At 43.5% G+C, this 18120-nt stretch overlaps 1 long non-coding RNA gene across 1 annotated transcript in view; it reads right to left on the minus strand.

Moving 5' to 3' along the window:
- LOC125447568 (uncharacterized) overlaps positions 1 to 12732 on the minus strand; it is a 32936-nt gene extending 20204 nt beyond the window's left edge. Inside the window, exons 1-2 of the long non-coding RNA XR_007246569.2 lie at positions 12632 to 12732; positions 1793 to 1980 (exon numbers count right to left, since the gene is read on the minus strand). This is a non-coding gene — a long non-coding RNA (uncharacterized LOC125447568). The remainder of the gene's footprint in view (positions 1 to 1792; positions 1981 to 12631) is intronic.
- Between the last annotated feature and the right edge of the window lie 5388 nt (positions 12733 to 18120).

Consider the following 18120-nt stretch of genomic DNA (forward strand, 5'->3'; position numbering starts at 1 on the left):
TATTTTAAAGATTGCCATAGTCCCACAGGACTACAGGGCTGCCCTCTCATTAGAGATAGACAACTATGGTAGTTTAAGCTCAGGGTCACCATTCCTCAGGTGAAGTGAAAGGTTCAGAAGGGAATCCTTCATGATAACCTCAGACTGTGCGTGTGTGTGTGTGGGGGTGTGTGTGTGAGAGACTATGTGTGTGTGTATTGCGTGACTGTGTGTATGTATGTATGTGTGTGTGTGTGTGTGTGTGTGTGTGCACGTGCATGTGTGTGTATGTGTGTGTATGCACGCGTGCATGTGTATGTGTGTGTGTATGTATGTATGTGTGTGTGTGTGTATGTGTGTGCGTGCGTGTGTGCATGTGTATGTGTGTGTGTATGTATGTATGTGTGTGTGAGAGTGTGTGCATGTGTATGTGTATATGTACGTGTGTATGTGTATGTGTGTGTGTGAGTGTGTGTGTGTGAGTGAGTGTGTGTGTGTGTGTGTGTGTGTGAGTGTGTGTGTGTGAGTGAGTGTGTATGTGTATGTGTGTGTGTGAGTGTGTGTGTGTGAGTGAGTGTGTGTGTGTGAGAGTGTGTGTGTGTATGTGTATATGTGTGTGTGGGTGTGTGAGAGAGAGACTATGTGTGTGTATTGCGTGACTGTGTGTATGTATGTGTATATGTACGTGTGTATATGTATGTGTGTGTATGTGTGTGTGAGTGTGTGTGTATGTGTATATGTGTGTGTGTGTATGTGCGTGTGAGTGTGTGAGAGAGAGACTATGTGTGTGTGTGTATTGCGTGACTGTGTGTGTATGTATATGTATGTGTGTGTGTGACTGTGTGTATGTGTATGTGTATATGTATGTGTGTGTGTATGTGTGTGTGAGTGTGTGTGCATGAGTGTGTGTGTGAGTGTGTGTGTCTATGTATGTGTGTGCGTGTGCGCGTGTGTGCGAGAGAGAGAGACTATGTGTCTGTATTGCGTGACTGTGTATATGTGTGTGCGTGTGAGTGTGTGCATGTGTATGTGTATATGTATGTGTGCTTATGTGTGTGAGTGTGTGTGTGTGTGTGTGTGTTGTATGTAATCAATTAAATCTGTGCTGCTTATTAAACTTGTGAGAGCTTTACAAGTAGGAGGAATTCCCATATGAACCGTTGGCTTTTCTAGTAGATGATGAATCATCTGTACCTCAACTGTATTTCGCAGTCTTTGTTACATATCCCATGATATGTTATCCTAACCAAAAAACAATCAATCTTAGCTTTAAAAACCCTATTTAACCCAGTGTATCCACAGTCACAGATGGTAATTCCAAATTTCAGGGTTTGACTTGTCTCCGATTTCTACCCTCAACCCAAAACACCAATGAAAATTTGTTGTTGGCTCAACCCAGTGTTTTAAGCAACTATTGCTGCAGTGCCACAAGACAGGGATTAAGGGGACGTGTCTTTTCCCGAGGATGGGGGATTTCAAGACTAGGGTCACATTTTTAAGGTGAGAGGAGAAAGATTTAAAGAAGACATGAGGATCAAATTTTTTACAGCGGCTAGTTTGCATGTGGAATAAACTTCCAGAGGAAGTGGTGGATGTGGGTACAATTACAACATTTAAAAGGCATTTGGATAAGGACATGAATAAGAAATGTTTGGAGGGATATGGGCCAGGTGCAGGCAGGTGGGATTTTACTCTATTTTGGGATTACGTTTGGCATGGACTGGTTGGACAGAAGAATCTGTTTCTGTGCTGTATGACTTTATGACTCTATAAAAGACCCTTCCTTGTGTACAGTCCTGGACGAGTCACCTACCTTTGTGAGTGCAGCATCCAGAAGACTGAATCCAGAAGCTTTTATATTTGAAGCACTTTCAGCCACATTAATGTACAGATCCTTATTGTATCGAAGTCCTGCTGTGACATGGGGGGAATATTTATCGTTGCCATTACGCCGCAGTTTAAAACTCAAAGGACCAATCTTGTTGTAGTGTCATAAAAAAGCTGGGGAAACAGAAGAAGCAACATCTAACTTTGTGTAAACATTTAACAGGCAAAGTAGAACATATCAATGTAAATGCAGCAATAGGCCATTCATCCACTTGAGTTTGCTCTGCCATTCTAGATCATGGATGATCATCTGCATTAAAGCCATATTCTTTGATGTTAATAGTGTCTAGAAATCTATCGATCTTTGTCTTGGAAATATTGAATGAATAGGCTTCCAATTTCAAATATTCACCGCCCTCTTCATCTCTGCTCCAAATGATCTACCCTTTATTCTGAGACCTTGCCTATTGGCTCTCGAACCCTCAATTGAGATAAATATCCTTTCTGCATCCATTCTGCTTATTACATTAGGGGCTTTCTAAGTCTATATATGTTCACGTCTCATTTAAGTGAACTCTGGAGAATACGGGCAAAGTTTTCTTAATCTATTTTCAAAACTCAGTGTATCCAATCCAGGGATTTGTCTGGTGAACCTCCATTACATCTCCTCCATTCATGGATATCATTTCTGAGGTAAAAGAACAAAAACTGCATTGAATTCTTCAGGAGCAGTCGCACCAAGGCTTTATATAATTAAAGCATGGCATCGTTACTCCTTGACTCAATGGAAGCTAAGATACCATTTGCCTTCCTAAGTGTCCTAATTACTTCCTCCTCCTAGGCCTTAGCTTTCAGTGACTTCCAAACAAGTACACACCTGTCTGTCTGCGTTTAAGTAACTTCCCACTCTCTCACCATTAAAAACGCAATGCACCGTCATTCTTCCTATCGAAGTGGATCATCTCACACTTGTCCAAATTCTTTTCCATCTTTCACATTCTCGCCCACTCACTCAGCCTGTCTAAATCTTCTTGAAGCAACTCTGCTAACTCCTCACAACTCACATCACTACCGAAGTTTTTTATATCAGTCGTCAACTTAAATGTTACATTTGGTCTTCATATCCAGATCATTGCTATATGGTCCTTTTACTGACCCCTGCTGGTCATACCCTGCCAAACTGGGAATGACGATTTGTTCCGTTACAGTCTTCTTTCTCTAAACTATTCTGTAATCCTAGGCAGGTATCACGCCCATCCCTTGTGTTTTAACTTTATTTGCACAGCTCCTCTGTGTGATCTGATGGAAAGTCATCTGCGAATCCAAACGCATCAGAAACATCAGTTCCCCCTTATCTATTCTGTTAGAAACAAATGTAACATCTTCAAAGTCCCACAATTTTGTAAAATGTGATTTCCCCTTCATGAATCATGTTAACTCTGCCAGATCAGATCATTATTTCCTGATTTCCAGTTACTACATCCTTTATAATAGATTTTGGTATTTTCCCTACCACAGCTGGCAAGTTAGAGATCTTGAGTTCCCAGTTTGCTTTCTCGCTTCTTTCTAAAACAATGAGGTTACGTTTACAATGCTCCAATCTGCAGACACTGTTGCAAATATCTACAGATTTCTGAGAAATGATCACCAGTGCACTCACTGGCACTATACCACAACTTTCATCAAAATGGAATATAAATCATCAGGTTCTGGGGATTTGTCAACTTTCAGTTCCATTAATTTGTTCTACATATTTATCAATACTACTTCAGTTCTGCATTCTCTCGTGAGTTGCTTGTACAATTTTATTTTACACTCTCAGGATGCAACATTGCTGACTGGGCCAGTATTTCGTCCCATTTCTAATTTCCCTTGAGAAGGTGATCGTGAGCTGCCTTCTTGAACCATTGCAGTCCAATTGAGTAGGTACACCCACAATGTTGTTGGAAAGGGGGTTCCACGATTTTAACCCAGCAACAGTGAGGGATTGGCAATAAATTTGATTAGGGATAGTCAGCATGGTTTTATGTGAGGGAAATTGTGTCTGACAAACTTGGTTGAGGTTTTTGAGGAAGTAACCAAAAAGATTGATGAGGGCAGAGCAATAGACGTTGTTCGTTTTGTGTAAGTTAGGTGGATTAGCCATGGGAAATGCAGGGCTGTAGAGGATGGGAATGAGTCTGGGTGGGATGCTCTTCAGAGGGTCAGTGTGGACATGTTGGGCCAAATGGCCTATATCCACATTGTGGGGGTTCAGTGATTCTGTTCAATTAATGTATCTTGTGCATGATACACGCTGCTGCCTCGTACTGAATGCTGAAGGTGTCACTTGGTCTTCCAAACTAACCTGGCTACTTTGTCCTGGATGATATCAAACTTCGTGAATGTTGTTGGAGCTACACTCATCCAAGCAAGTGGGGAGTATTCCCTCACATTCATGGCTTGTGCCACGTAGATTGTGGACAGGCTTTGAGAATTCAAGAAGTGAGTCAGTTGCTGCAGAATTCCTGGCCTCTAACTTGCTGTTTTAAGACACAATATTTATATGGCTACTCCAGTTCAGTACCTGGTCAATGGTAACCACCAGGATGGTGACAGTGGGACTTTGAGCAATGGTAGTGCCATTCACTGTCATGGGGTGATGGTTAGATTCTCTCTTGTTGGAGATGGTCATTCCTTGACACTTGCGTGGTATGAATGTTACTTGTCACCTACCGGAAATTAGCCCAAAGGAAACCCGATTGTTCTCAGGGCTTGTTGGGAAGATAGTTTCTGTTTGTCTCTTCATACCAGCTAGCACTGGATCCCAAGGAAATAAGTCCTCCACTGGTTGAATTAGTGACACCATTCCATACCAGAACATCTGACATGTGGGAAGATTTTATATATATTTTTAAAACAGAGCGCATTTTTATGTGTCCAACTTGAACAGAATTTGCCCTCACAAAGGCACTGCATGACCAAGACACAGCACAAGTGGCAATGATGGGACTTGAACCCACAGAGACTTGAGCCTTAATCCAGCTGCTTAATCTTAGACTGCTCAGTTACCCCTTGAAAAGACTTTAAATGAAAGGGGAATTTATGAGAAGCTGCCAATTTCTCTGTATTCCACATTTACCACTACAAATAATTGTAGCTGAGTAAGCAGGGCAGATTCTGAATTGCAGAAGTTACTCATGGAAAGAAGCTGTTTGGTTCATTGCATAGATGCTGCAGTTTAGCTCCTTAACCAAATCTGACTGTGTTAATTCCATTTTCTCATATCTTTTGGATATGCTCACTTCTCAAGCACTTATCCAATTCTCTTCAAAATTATGCTGAAGTGTTTCTCTCAGTAGCCACTGAATGATCTTCTTAAAGAAAAATGTGAACTAAAGACCCAATAGTGTTCACTCCCGAAGAGCGATCTGCTTTCCAGAAGTTAAAAGCTGCTCCAGCTCTGGGAATCCCTGAGAATGGAAAGCCATTTAATCTCTATGTACATGAGAAACATGGCTACGTGAAAGGAGCATGTTGACAGACAGGAGACCCTTCGGTTATTATTCCGCCCTGCTAGATCCTGTAGCACTGAGGTGGGGATTGTTCTCAGAAAGTGATGGAAGCCATATCTCGAGCCACTGCCTCTGTTGCACTGGATCAAAAGATGATTATCAAGTGCCCTCACACGGCCTGTGTTATCTATGAACTGGGTTTCGCAGATAACTGCAGCCCTTTTCAAAACCCCCAGCCTCCCCCCGTTAATCCTGCGACACTGCTACCCGTTGCATGGGATCAAAAGCGGGGATGCAAGGAAGAGGCCGATGGGAGGGATGAAGAACACAATTTTGCAGCACCTGAACGAAGCAGTTCGAGCGGTGGAAGGGCCCCTGCACTGAGGGGCCCTCCTTTGTTCATAAAGCAGGATGGGCTGTCACCAGCTTGAACGAAGTAATGGCTCAAGGAAGCTTACTGGCAGGTACCTGGGCTCAACAGTCAGGACAAAGGGCACTCACAGTAAGATAGCTAAAGGGAAAACAGCCAACATCTATATACAGATTCTTGATATGATTTTGGAGTCACACACAGTTTCAAGCCCCTGTGGCAAATAAGGGGATTCATTAACGTGGTGGGAACACCCATTTGAAATGGGGATGAGGTCCTAGGCCTCCAAGAAGCCATTCAATTGCCACAAGAAGTTGCAATGCTGAGACAAAAGGTCACGTATGATAGAATACTAGGGAGGCACGAGGTAAAACGTTGACTGATACAGGCAGCGAAAAGTGCAACCTCACAGGGAAATCAAGCAAGGAAAGCAGGAAAAACCAAAACACACATGTTCACGAGCAAATGACAGGATCTTAGAGCAATGCAAGACCAGTGTTCTGAGGAAGGAAAGTGGACGTGGAGTGAGGCCGGAATAAAATTATGTTAGGATGGGTTAGGGCAAACATGCCAGTCGCACCACAGGCATTAATGCGCTTCCTGGCACAGCAAATACGCCCCTGGGGGCACTTGGCCCCTCTACACGTGATGGCTAGATTCCAAAAGAGCTGGCAGGGAAGAGGATTTAAGAAACATACATAACTTGTGGTGGATCACTGTGTCATGTGCCAGAGGAATAATCCTGGACCCACCATGATAATGCCACAACTGAGACCTCCTGCACCTGCCGAACCCATCCAACATTTGCAATGGATTATATCTCTCTCCCCAAATGCTGGGAATAATCAGATATCCTAGTTATAGTGGAAAAATTCTCATGATGGATGGAAGAGTCATCTGCCAGAAGAGCTACAGCAAACCATAATGCTAAGATTCTCAGTAAGGAGTACATTCCACGAATGGGGGTCCCATCTAGCATTGACTCAGGCCGTGGAACCCATTTTATTGCAGTGGTTTTTCAAGAAGTGTTGTGGGCTGTTGAACATTACATTTGGACTTACAATTTCCACATCACCCGCAGACATCAAGACAGGTTGAGCAGAACAGAACAGTTCTTTGCTATTTTAAGGTTCTTGCGAAGATCTGTAGCTCAGGTTGTGGATGATGTTGTTGAGATTGCTTGCCAAGTTGGCTGGTTATTGTAGAGACATCTCGTCACCATGCGAGGTAACATCGTCAGTGTGGCCTCCGATGCGGCGACGTTGTTCTACTCCGCTTGGAATTTATATGACACGACCTGTTAAGTTGGGTTGTGTCATTTCCAGTTCTTTTTTGCATGGGTTTGTATATGGGGTCCGTACAATAACCAGCTGCCTTGGCAAGCAATATCAATAACATCATCCACAACCCAAGCTACAAATGTTTGCATAAACACCTGTGGGCACAACACGCTTAAAGTAGCCCAAAAAATGCTAAACCTTTGCCAACTGATTGAGCACTATCCACGAACAATTTCACTTGCTCCACAATTGCCTCAGGACCCAGGTAGTGCCCTACAGCGTTGAGTACTAACCTCCACTCAACAACCCACAAGCATACAAAACAGCTGAGCAAAATGGCTGGAGAATGCTATGGGTAATGATCAGTGATGCCCCCCGTAACCGGCTCTACATGTACGAATGAGAAATTTACATCAAAAACCATTATACCAAAGCCCTGTCGACCAGCAATGGACTGCAACCCTGGAACAGATCAACATCATCATACAACACAGGACCAGAGCAAAGAAGAAACACACTCACAGGAGAAACTGACTAAACTGAACCACCACAAAGACGAGGAAAACAACAAACCAGAATCATGGAATCCCTACAGTGTGGCAACAGGCCATTTGGCCCAACAAATCCACACCAACCCTCCATTTAGCATCCCATCCAGACTCATTCCCCATGCCTAACCCACTGAACCTAACCATCCCTAGCTAATCGACCTAACCTGCACATCTTTGGACTGCGTGAGGAAACCCACAAAGACCTGGGCGAGAATGTGCAAACTCCAGACGGATAGTCGCCTGAGGCTGGAATCGAACTCAGGCCCCCGATGCTGTGAGGCAGCAGTACTAACCCATGCCAACCATGAGCAGCACTTCAGGACAGAATTCAACGCACCCTAGATGGGACTTGAACCCATGACCCATTCCTGAGAAGTGAAGTGCCTTATCCATTAGACTACTGGGGCCAGGCAGTAAGAAACCTATCCAGCAGACCACTTACAGAAATCACAAAGCTGCTGTAATACGTGGACTCAACTATAGGTACAGAGAAGAGAACAGAGCACACTTCATGGCCATTCTGGAAGCTAGACTAAAAGGTAACAGGCTCAAGAACAAATCACAACAAGCCATCTGACAAACTATAATCTCAACACTGAACTGGAGGAATGAATGGGACACCCTCAACTCATCAGAGAGAAAAGCACTCAAAGGACTCAAGAAAGACAGGAACATTATAATCCTACCAAAGGGTGCATGACCGTCTTTATAAACACACCTATGTTGAGAAAGCCCTAGCACTGCTTGCAGATACAGACACTTACCAACAGGTGGCAATAGATGCAACACCACAGCGAGCAAACAGGATCACCCAAACACTGAAAAGTCTTAAAAATGCAGGACAAACTCAAGAGGATGAAACCGGAAGTCTCGAAGAACCCTGCTCCTACGGACTACCCAAAGTACACAAAACAAACATCCCCCTCAGACCCACTGTCTCCCTGCCATGCACACCTTCTCACGAACTGGCCAAGGACCTATAACAGAGACTGAAGCACCTGGTCAATGGATCACCCCACTCCGTCCACTCAACCGAGGAAATCCTTAACAACCTGAAGAACATTAAAATCAACGATGACGAAATTGTTGTATCCTTTGGCATCACAGCACTATTCACATCCATTGACATACCACTAGCCAGAGAAATACTTGCCACATTACTGGATACATCAAGAATGTTGACTCCAAACAGCTCCATCAGCAATGGCAACATATTCAGACTACTGGACCAATGTGTCACCTTTAACAGCCAAATGTACAAACAATTCAAATGGCACACCTATGGGGTCACCCACCTCAGGATGTATTGCAGAGGCTGTCATGCAAAGACTGGAACGCACCACCCTCCCTACATACTGCCAGAACTGTGGATCTGATACGTGGACGACATGTTTGTCATCATTAAACACACCAAGTTAAAAGAAACACATGATCTCATCAACAGCATTTTCACTGGAATCAAATTTACAAGAGAAGAGGAAGACAACAATCAAATTCCGTTCCTAGACTTCAGGGCAGAACAAATGACGAACGGGGAATTCCAAACCACAGAATCCAGGAAGGTAACCCACACTGACCAAATCCTCAATTTCCACAGCAGTAACCCCAACATCCACAAACAAAGCTGCATAAGGACATGCTTCAAATGAGCCACAACACACTGCAACATGCCAAGACTACACAAGAAGGAGGAAGAGCGCCTATACAAGGCATTTGCTAACAACAGATATCCCAACAACTTCATCCGCAGGTGCCTACTGGATAGACAATGCCAAGAGGACACAGTACACCCAAGACACTGGCGCATTGCCCTATACCAAGAATTTATCAGGACTGGCAATGAGAATCCTACGACCACTCGGAATCCGGGTAGCACAGAAACCCACAGCACACAATTACAAACACTTATAAGAACCAAAGACCTCATGCAGGACCAATGTAGTTTACACAATACCTTGTCATGACTGCAACAAACATTACATTGGCCAGACAGGAAGGAAACTAGCCATTAGGATGCGTGATCACAAACTTCCAGCAAAACAACACAACGAACTTTCCCTCATCTCAGTGCACTCAGACAATGAAGGCCATCAATTTAACTGGGACAACGTGACCATCCCAGATCAAGCCAACCACAGACTCACACGGAAATTCCTAGAGGCCTGGTTTTCAACCCTTGATGAAATCAACAAACATATAGAAGTGGACCCTATATACAAGCCCATGTAAAAAAGAACCGGAAATGACACAACCCAACTTACAGACTATATCATATAAATTCCAAGCAGAGTAGAACAACATCGCTTCATCGCAACCCGCACTGATGATGTTACCAAGCATGGTGACGATTCATCTGTACAATAACCAATGAGCTTGGCGAGCTAGCCTCTTTGCTATTTTGTTCCACCCCCTACGGTATAGCCAAGCTAGCCAGAGAATACATCAATGTGGCAGCTATCCTAGAACAGATAGCCAATGATACCTCTCAGTTGCTTGATAAGTTTAATGCTGAAATGATTGCCTTATGAGCCATCCCATGCACATTCTCAGAGCTCTAGACTCGATCTTCGCTGAGAAAGGTAGCACTTGTGCCCTCATAGGTCAGGAATGTTGTATCTATATTCCTGATAACTCTGCAAACATAATTAACTTTGCTGACCATATTCGTAAGGAAATGACAAAATTAAAACAATCTCCCCAAAGTACCTTATGGAGCTGTGGCACTGGATGGCTAGGCTCGTTGGGAACCTCTATTGTTCAAGGAATCAATCTTCCTTATTATTATCCTCACTCTCTATATCTTTGTCCAATGTCTTAAATAAGGTTTAGCCCACTTCCTTAATCCAACCTGGCTTCAACATGTGGAAATTTTGGGGCAAACTGATACCATGTTAAGTTCCTTATATATGTAGTGATTCTTGTCAATGTTTAAAAGAATCAATGGGGGCAGAGTGATGGGAGAAATATTGATTACGTTTAAACAAAATGCCTGCAGTTGAATGTATGTTGTACACGTTGCATAGGGTGGAAAATAATAAGCAGAAACTGTTGCTGCAGAAAGCACAGGCAGAATATTCTAACAAAAGGCAGGGCTGGCTACTAAAATGGCAAGCATCCCGGTGCTTCAGTTAAGATGATTGGAGGAAAGTAAGGGGCTGGGAGCAGATATAAAATGTGTGAGAATGTGAGTCCCTGAAGTGGGGTAGTTGGGTTTGGAATTGGAAGGGAAGGTTTAGAGATCGACGGCTGATGTAACGTTTGAAGTTCAACCAATAAAATTAATAACTAACCATCCCTGGTGGTCTCATGTGTGCTTCGTTATGAAAATTTCAGGTCCAACAGCATGGAAAGAGGCTGTTTGGTTCATTGCCTAGATGCTGCAGCTAGCTTTTCATCAGATCTGACTGTGATAATTCCGTTTTCTCATCATCTTTTCCATATGCTCACTTCTCAAGCGCTTATCCAATTCTCTTTAAAATTATGCTGAAGTATCTCTCTCAAAAGCCAGTTGTGGTGAGGGGTTTCCTGTCCAAATAACCCTTTGTGAAAAAATATTTTTGCTAACTTCTCCATTTGTTCTACTGATTAACTTGACACTATTGCTGATTCGCTAACTCGTGGAAACAACTCCTCACTGTGTGCCCTTCCATTAATCTGAAGTCTCTGTCCATTTCGAGCCTTCTCTTTTCCACTGGAATACAATTTTGGGATTGCTCACACTTTATTCTGTGCCCCATAACACACATACTGACCACAGTATTTCAGTACTCATCCTCAAGCAAGATATAGGAAGCCAGAGTATGGCCACTTTAATGGCATATCAAAGAGGACAACACCTTCAACATGTGGCACCCCCTCAGTGTTTCAGTGAAATGCCAGCCTGCGGCTGGTGCTGTTCTGTCAGCAGTTGGGGGGAGATAGTGGCATAGTCATAATGCACTGGACAAGTCCCCCAGTAGCTCTGCTGAATGCTTTGGGGACATGAGTTAAAATCCAACTACTGTAGCAAATAGACTTCAAATCAATTAATAAAATATACAACTGAAAGCTCGTCTTATTATTGGTAACCATGAAACTATTACTGATTGTTTGTAAAATCTCACCTTTTTCTTTCATCTAAGGAAATCTGGCATCCTTACCTGGTCTGGTCTATACATTACTCCAGACCCACAGCATCATGGTTGGCTTGGCTCAGCAAGCAGCCAGCTCAAGGGCAATTAAGGATGGAAAACAAATGCCAACGTTACCTGTGAAGCCCATACCCCATTAAAAAATACTATAAATCTTGGTTTATGGGCTCATACTTTGAAGTTGAGCTGAACTGCCTGACAGAGGCATGTTTGGGCCAAACAGACTCCTGTGCTGTCCCACTCTTCAAGAATCATTAGAAAACGAAAAACTGGATTGATGTGAACCAAATCACGAGAATGTAAGAATTTTTAGTTTTCATTCACAGGCTGTGAGGCTAGGCCAGCATTTATTGCCCATCCCGAATTGCCCAGAGGGCAGTTGAGAGTCAGCCACGGTGCTGAGGGTCTGTATTCACACATGGGCCAGACCAGGTAAGCACAGCAGAGTGCCTTTCCTAAAGGGCATTAATGAACCAGATAGTTTTTGTTTTAAATGACAATTGACAGTGTTTGCATTATCACCATTGTTTTAGCTTTTTTTGGTTACTAAATTCAAATGGCACCATCTACCATAGTGGGACTGCAAACATTAACTTAATTACCAGTCCAGTGACATTACCAATATGCCACTGCCTCTACTAGCTGGCTATACCTTTCAGGAAGTCCCCATGCTCTCCCCAATAAACATATAACAGAGATATCTGTACATATGCAATTTCCCTCTCATGGTGGACAGTGATACCCTAGTCACAAAGAAATAAGTCCCATCATAGCTCACATACAAATAACTGATTAAAGATGCTTGAAGTCATGCCTTTCCCTCAAATCAGTCAATATTTTAAATCAGAGAGCAATGGAACTGCAAATAGGAGTTTCCAGGCTTAATACAACTTAGATGGGGCTAATGGTGATGACAAGTGGCCAATGTCCTGTGGCCAGAGTCAACTACCATAGTAGGCAAGAATGGTGTAACCACTTGGGACTGTTTAGCTCTGCCTACCATTGTGAAGCTGTCTAGCAGCTTGCTGTGGTGTGTTTCAGATAAACCATCCAAAGCTGACTCCAATCCTTTCTTCAAAGCTTTACTGAGAATTGTGAAATTTGGCGAGACTTTCCAGTAATCAAATCTCAGAAAATCCGAGAGCAGTTTCCTGATTTTTTCTGCCAAGTAGATCTTCCCACATTTGACCTGGAACAGTGGAAAAGGCTGATTACACACCGTGTCCTGAGAAGTTGTTCCAAGCTGCTTAAAGCTGTATCAATGATAATGGGAACTGCAGATGCTGGAGAATCCAAGATAACAAAGCGTGGAGCTGGATGAACACAGCGGGCCAAGCAGCATCTCAGGAGCACAAAAGCTGATGTTTCGGGCCTAGACCCTTCATCAGTCAGCTTTTGTGCTCCTGAGATGCTGCTTGGTCCGCTGTGTTCATCCAGCTCCACACTTTGTTATCTTAAAGCTGTATCAAGCTGTGTTAAAGCAGTTTTGTCTGACATGAAATTAATTTCATTTTCTGTCTCTCAATGCTGAACATTTGCACACATAAAATGTCCTTAACACAATAAAATATCCCTAGGTAATTCTCAGGAGCAATGTCAGAGAAGCATCAACACTGAGCCACATAAAGAGATATTAAGACAGGTGGCCAAGTGCTTGGTCAAAGAGATAGGTTTTTAAAAACATCTCTGAAAGAAGGAGCAAGTGGGAAAGAGTTGGAGAGGTTTAGGAGGGGAATTCCAGAGCTTAGTGAGCAAGCAGCTGAAGGCGCGGATATAAATATCAAAGTGATAAAAATTGAGAATGCCTGAGAAGTGGAGGAATGCAGAGATCATGGAGGGCTAGAGGAGATAGGGAGGGACAATGCAGTTGAGGGCCTTGAAAACAATGGCAAGAATTTTTAAATCAAGGTGTTTGGTCAGTGAGCACAGGAATTATGAGTGAAAGGGACTTGGTGAGAGTTAGGGTACAGTTTGCAGAGTTCGGGTGAGATCAGTTCTATGGAAATCCATGGCGGGAAGCCAGCCAGGAGAATCCTATACCCTATTTTTAGAATATTCAGCCTAAGTAACCTTTTCAACTGGCACTTAAGGATTTAATGTGTTAATTCTTCACTCATCCTAACTTCCTCTCTGTCTCCTCAGGCATTGGCAGCAGCACAGTTCTGTAGAAGGACGGGTGGATTTCTGGTAAGGGTCAGCTATGATTGACTCTTGATGTTCCCTTGTGTTCAAACTGTTTGGCAATGTCAGAAGTTCCGAAGGGAAATATGAGAGAAATAGTAGACACCCTCTTATGGACAATGAAAAGATGTTTCTCTTTGTGGGGTCACCAGGAGGACACAGTGTTTATAAATGGGAATGAAGAGAATATTTTTCTCTCAGAGGCTCCTAGGTTTGTGGAACTCTTTTCCTTAGAGAGTGGTGAAGAATGGATCACTGAATATTTTTAAGGGCATAGTGTTGGGAACACATAGCTATTTTATGGATTATGGTGCAACCTTAAGATAGTGAATCATTTGGATACTTTCTTGACCACAAGGTGCTTTTACCAAGGGTTTAATGGAAGCTAATGTAATCCTTGAAACTGTGGGCTGTGATTCACCTGATGATTACAGGATGTCAACTGACTTTGCAGAGAAAGTAAAATAAAGCTTTTTGAGAGATAAGACAGGGGGGTTGATAAACGTTAATTACCAGAAAACCTGGCTTTGAAAGAGATTGGAGGGGGCCGGGTGAGGCTGTGCTTCTGATCGCCTAGTAACACTTTCTGGACTTGATTTTTCTTTCACAATCCTGGAGGGTTTGAGCAGAAGAGGGGGAAAAAATCTTCCAAAGCAGCATTACTGTTGCAAGACTATCTTCTGTCCCTTTCTTGGTTGAAGTACTTGGGAACATGATAAAGTTTCCAAATCTTAGTAGTTTGATGACTTACTAAACTCTGAAAAGCTGAATTGTGATTACGATCCAAAAGATTTTGATCCGGCTTGATTTTAATTTAAACTGAAACCTCGTTTTAAAGATCTCCCACCTCTTTACTGATGTCAGCAATTTGACATTGTGCACAAGAAGGCCAATGCACAGTGATGGGGTATCAAATTCTATCCTTCGTTTTCAGACCATTGGCCAATATAGGTGCATCATCTTTTGTCCTTGACAAAATACCATCCCTGCAGAGTCTAGGATAACAAAGTGTGTGGCTGGATGAACACAGCAGGCCAAGCAGCATCTCAGGAGCACAAAAGCTGACGTTTCGGGCCTAGACCCTTCATCAGAGAGGGGGATGGGGAGAGGGTTCTGAAATAAATAGGGAGAGAGGGGGAGGCAGACTGAATATGGATAGAGGAGAAGATAGGTGGAGAGGAGAGTGTAGGTGGGGAGGTAGGGAGGGGATAGGTCAGTCCGGGGAGGACAGACAGGTCAAGAAGGCGGGATGAGGTTGGTAGGTGGGAAATGGAGGTGTGGCTTGAGGTGGGAGGAGGGGATAGGTGAGAGGAAGAACAGGTTAGGGAGGCGGGGATGAGCTGGGCTGGTTTGGCGATGCAGTGGGGGGAGGGGACAAGCTGGGCTGGTTGTGTGATGCAGTGGGGGGAGGGGAAGAACTGGGCTGGTTTTGGGATGCAGTGGGGGGAGGGGACGGGCTGGGCTGGTTTGGCGATGCAGTGGGGGGAGGGGACGAGCTGGGCTGGTTGTGTGATGCAGTGGGTGGAGGCGAAGAACTGGGCTGGTTTTGGGATGCGGTGGGGGAAGGGGAGATTTTGAAGCTTGTGAAGTCCGCATTGATACCATTGGGCTGCAGGGTTCCCAAGCGGAATATGAGTTGCTGTTCCTGCAACCTTCGGGTGGCATCATTGTGGCACTGCAGGAGGCCCAGGATGGACATGTCGTTTAAGGAATGGGAGAGGGAGTTAAAATGGTTCGTGACTGGGAGGTGTAGTAGTTTATTGCGAACCGAGCGGAGGTGTTCTGCAAAGTGGTCCCCAAGCCTCCGCTTGGTTTGCCCAATGTAGAGGAAGCCACAGCGGGTACAATGGATACAGTATACCACATTGGCAGATGTGCAGGTGAACCTCTGCTTAATATGGAAAGTCATCTTGGGGCCTGGGATGGGGGTGAGGGAGGAGGTGTGGGGGCAAGTGTAGCACTTCCTGTGGTTGCAGGGGAAGGTGCTAGGCCCAAAACATCAGCTTTTGTGCTCCTGAGATGCTGCTTGGCCTGCTGCGTTCATCCAGCTCCACACTTTGTTATCTTGGATTCTCCAGCATCTGCAGTTCCCATTATCTCCTGCAGAGTCTATGTTGTTTTTTGAGTCATGACAATGTGTCTGTTTTGGTATTAAAAGAGGATTGATTCTATTTCCTGAGAATTGAAATTAATTTTGTTTCAAAATAAACAGATTATTTCAAGTTAATAAAATAAGTCTGGTGACACTCCCTTTCATTCCAGATAGCAGTGCAAGACAGAAGCAGTTGGCCGTTTTAGAGATTGAATCAAAGCATTTATATCATTAGTGCAGTCATGGGGCTTGATTACCATAACATTCCCACACCACCCCCCATCATAGTTGTAATAAAAGATAGATAGAGTCTTGACTAATAATTGAATCAAAGGGTATCAGGGTAGGTGGGAGAGTGGAGTTGAGGCTGCAATCAGATTAGCCATGCTGTTCTCGAATGGTGAAGCAGGACCAAAAGGCAAATTGGCATGTTCTGACTCCTAATTAATATGTTTGTATTTTCTGAAGCTCAGGCAGGGAACTGTATGGCATCCAGCATTTGTGACACAGCAACAACCAGTGCTTTAAAGAGGGGAGAAAGCTGAGAAAAAGCCAAAATCAATTACATTATACCAACTCCATTGGTGCAAATGTACAATTTTTGTTTTGTTTTGTTTTCTCAAGTTCTGTTAAAGGAATGTTTAGAGTGCCTTTACCTCCTTGTTGTCTGACTCCAGTAGTGTGCAGTTGGTCTGGGCTATGTTCAAGATGGTCCACATTTGAGAGACTGAACTATGTAAGAGCCTGTGAAGCTGTATCAAAACCTGAGGGATATACTGGTGCAATCTGATATATAACACTTTCTGGAAAAAATGCAAGATTTCTTTCTTTGCTATTTTCTTTTGGTTTGGAGGGAGGCTGGAGGAAGCTTCCAAAGATAGTTAGCCCAGACAGTATATGACTTGGAGTGATTCTGTGTCAATGTGAGCCCATATCAGACGTTACACAGAAAGAATCTCCTCTTCCCTTCCAATGTGACCATGGCTGCAATGATACAAAGCTTTGGATCTTGCTCAGCAGCCATTGTCCTAGTGAGAGTGACTATTTTTGAAATCATTCTTAATTTGCAAAAGATTTCATGTAATGCAAGAAGAAAAGGGAGTTGTCACCCGTGATTTGGCCAAACATCAACTTAAATAAAGTAGAAGTTTGCTCATTATGCCATTGCTGTCATTGGGACTTGGGGTGTGCAAAATTGGTTGTCCATGTTCTTAGTTTAAAAGTGTTTGCAATTCAAAGAGTACTTAATATTTACTATAAAATATCTTTGGTGTGTCCTGAGACCAGGAAGGGTATTACATAAGGTCTTTTTTTAAATATATAAATACAAGGGAGAGGGTGATTTCACAGACTACATCTGTAGACTGTACCTCCTGTAGTTCTTGATTCTTAACTGTCATCTGAAGTCGGTGAGATAATGGGAACTGCAGATGCTGGAGAATCCAAGATAACAAAGTGTGGAGCTGGATGAACACAGCAGGCCAAGCAGCATCTCAGGAGCACAAAAGCTGACGTTTCGGGCCTAGACCCTTCATCAGATGAAGAGTCTCTGATGAAGGGTCAAGGCCCGAAACGTCAGTGTTGTGCTCCTGAGATGCTGCTTGGCCTGCTGCGTTCATCCAACTTCACACTTTGTTATCTCAAGTCGGTGTTCCTGATTTCCAACATTCCCTGAAGCCGTGAGAATGATCAGTATGGAGAGGTGAGCAATGTCAAATGTTCCTGTAATCGTAGGAGTGGAGGCAACTCTCCAGATCATACTCTGTCTGACAGGCCCCAGGATGGTGCTGGAGTTAGGGATGCCGTTGCCTCACACAGTGTACTGAAACCTATGAAGTGGCACCTTTCAAGGGGTTGAAATGAGATTCAGGGAAGGCTTCGCCCATTCATTACCTGGAACTGTTGATGCACAAAACATAACAAACAAAGTGATACTGACACTGTTGTTTCAGCCAATGTGTTTGGTTTCCCAGGTTTTGATGGATGGGGAAGGGGCCATTCAGACCTAATTGGAATTTCAGCTGTAACATAACAGTTAACAAAATACAGAAGTAAACAATGAGATTGATGCCCTAGATGAGACACAGGAATAGGATTCTGATGCACTATTCACAGTGCATCATCTCTTTAACCTCCAACACATTCAGCACATCCCTAGATATCTGTTATTGTCTAAAGAAATCTATTGAACTCGGTCTTGATACATTGTAACATTA

This window comes from Stegostoma tigrinum, chromosome 35, assembly GCF_030684315.1.
Source record: "Stegostoma tigrinum isolate sSteTig4 chromosome 35, sSteTig4.hap1, whole genome shotgun sequence".
In the NCBI taxonomy this organism is placed as follows: domain Eukaryota; kingdom Metazoa; phylum Chordata; class Chondrichthyes; order Orectolobiformes; family Stegostomatidae; genus Stegostoma; species Stegostoma tigrinum.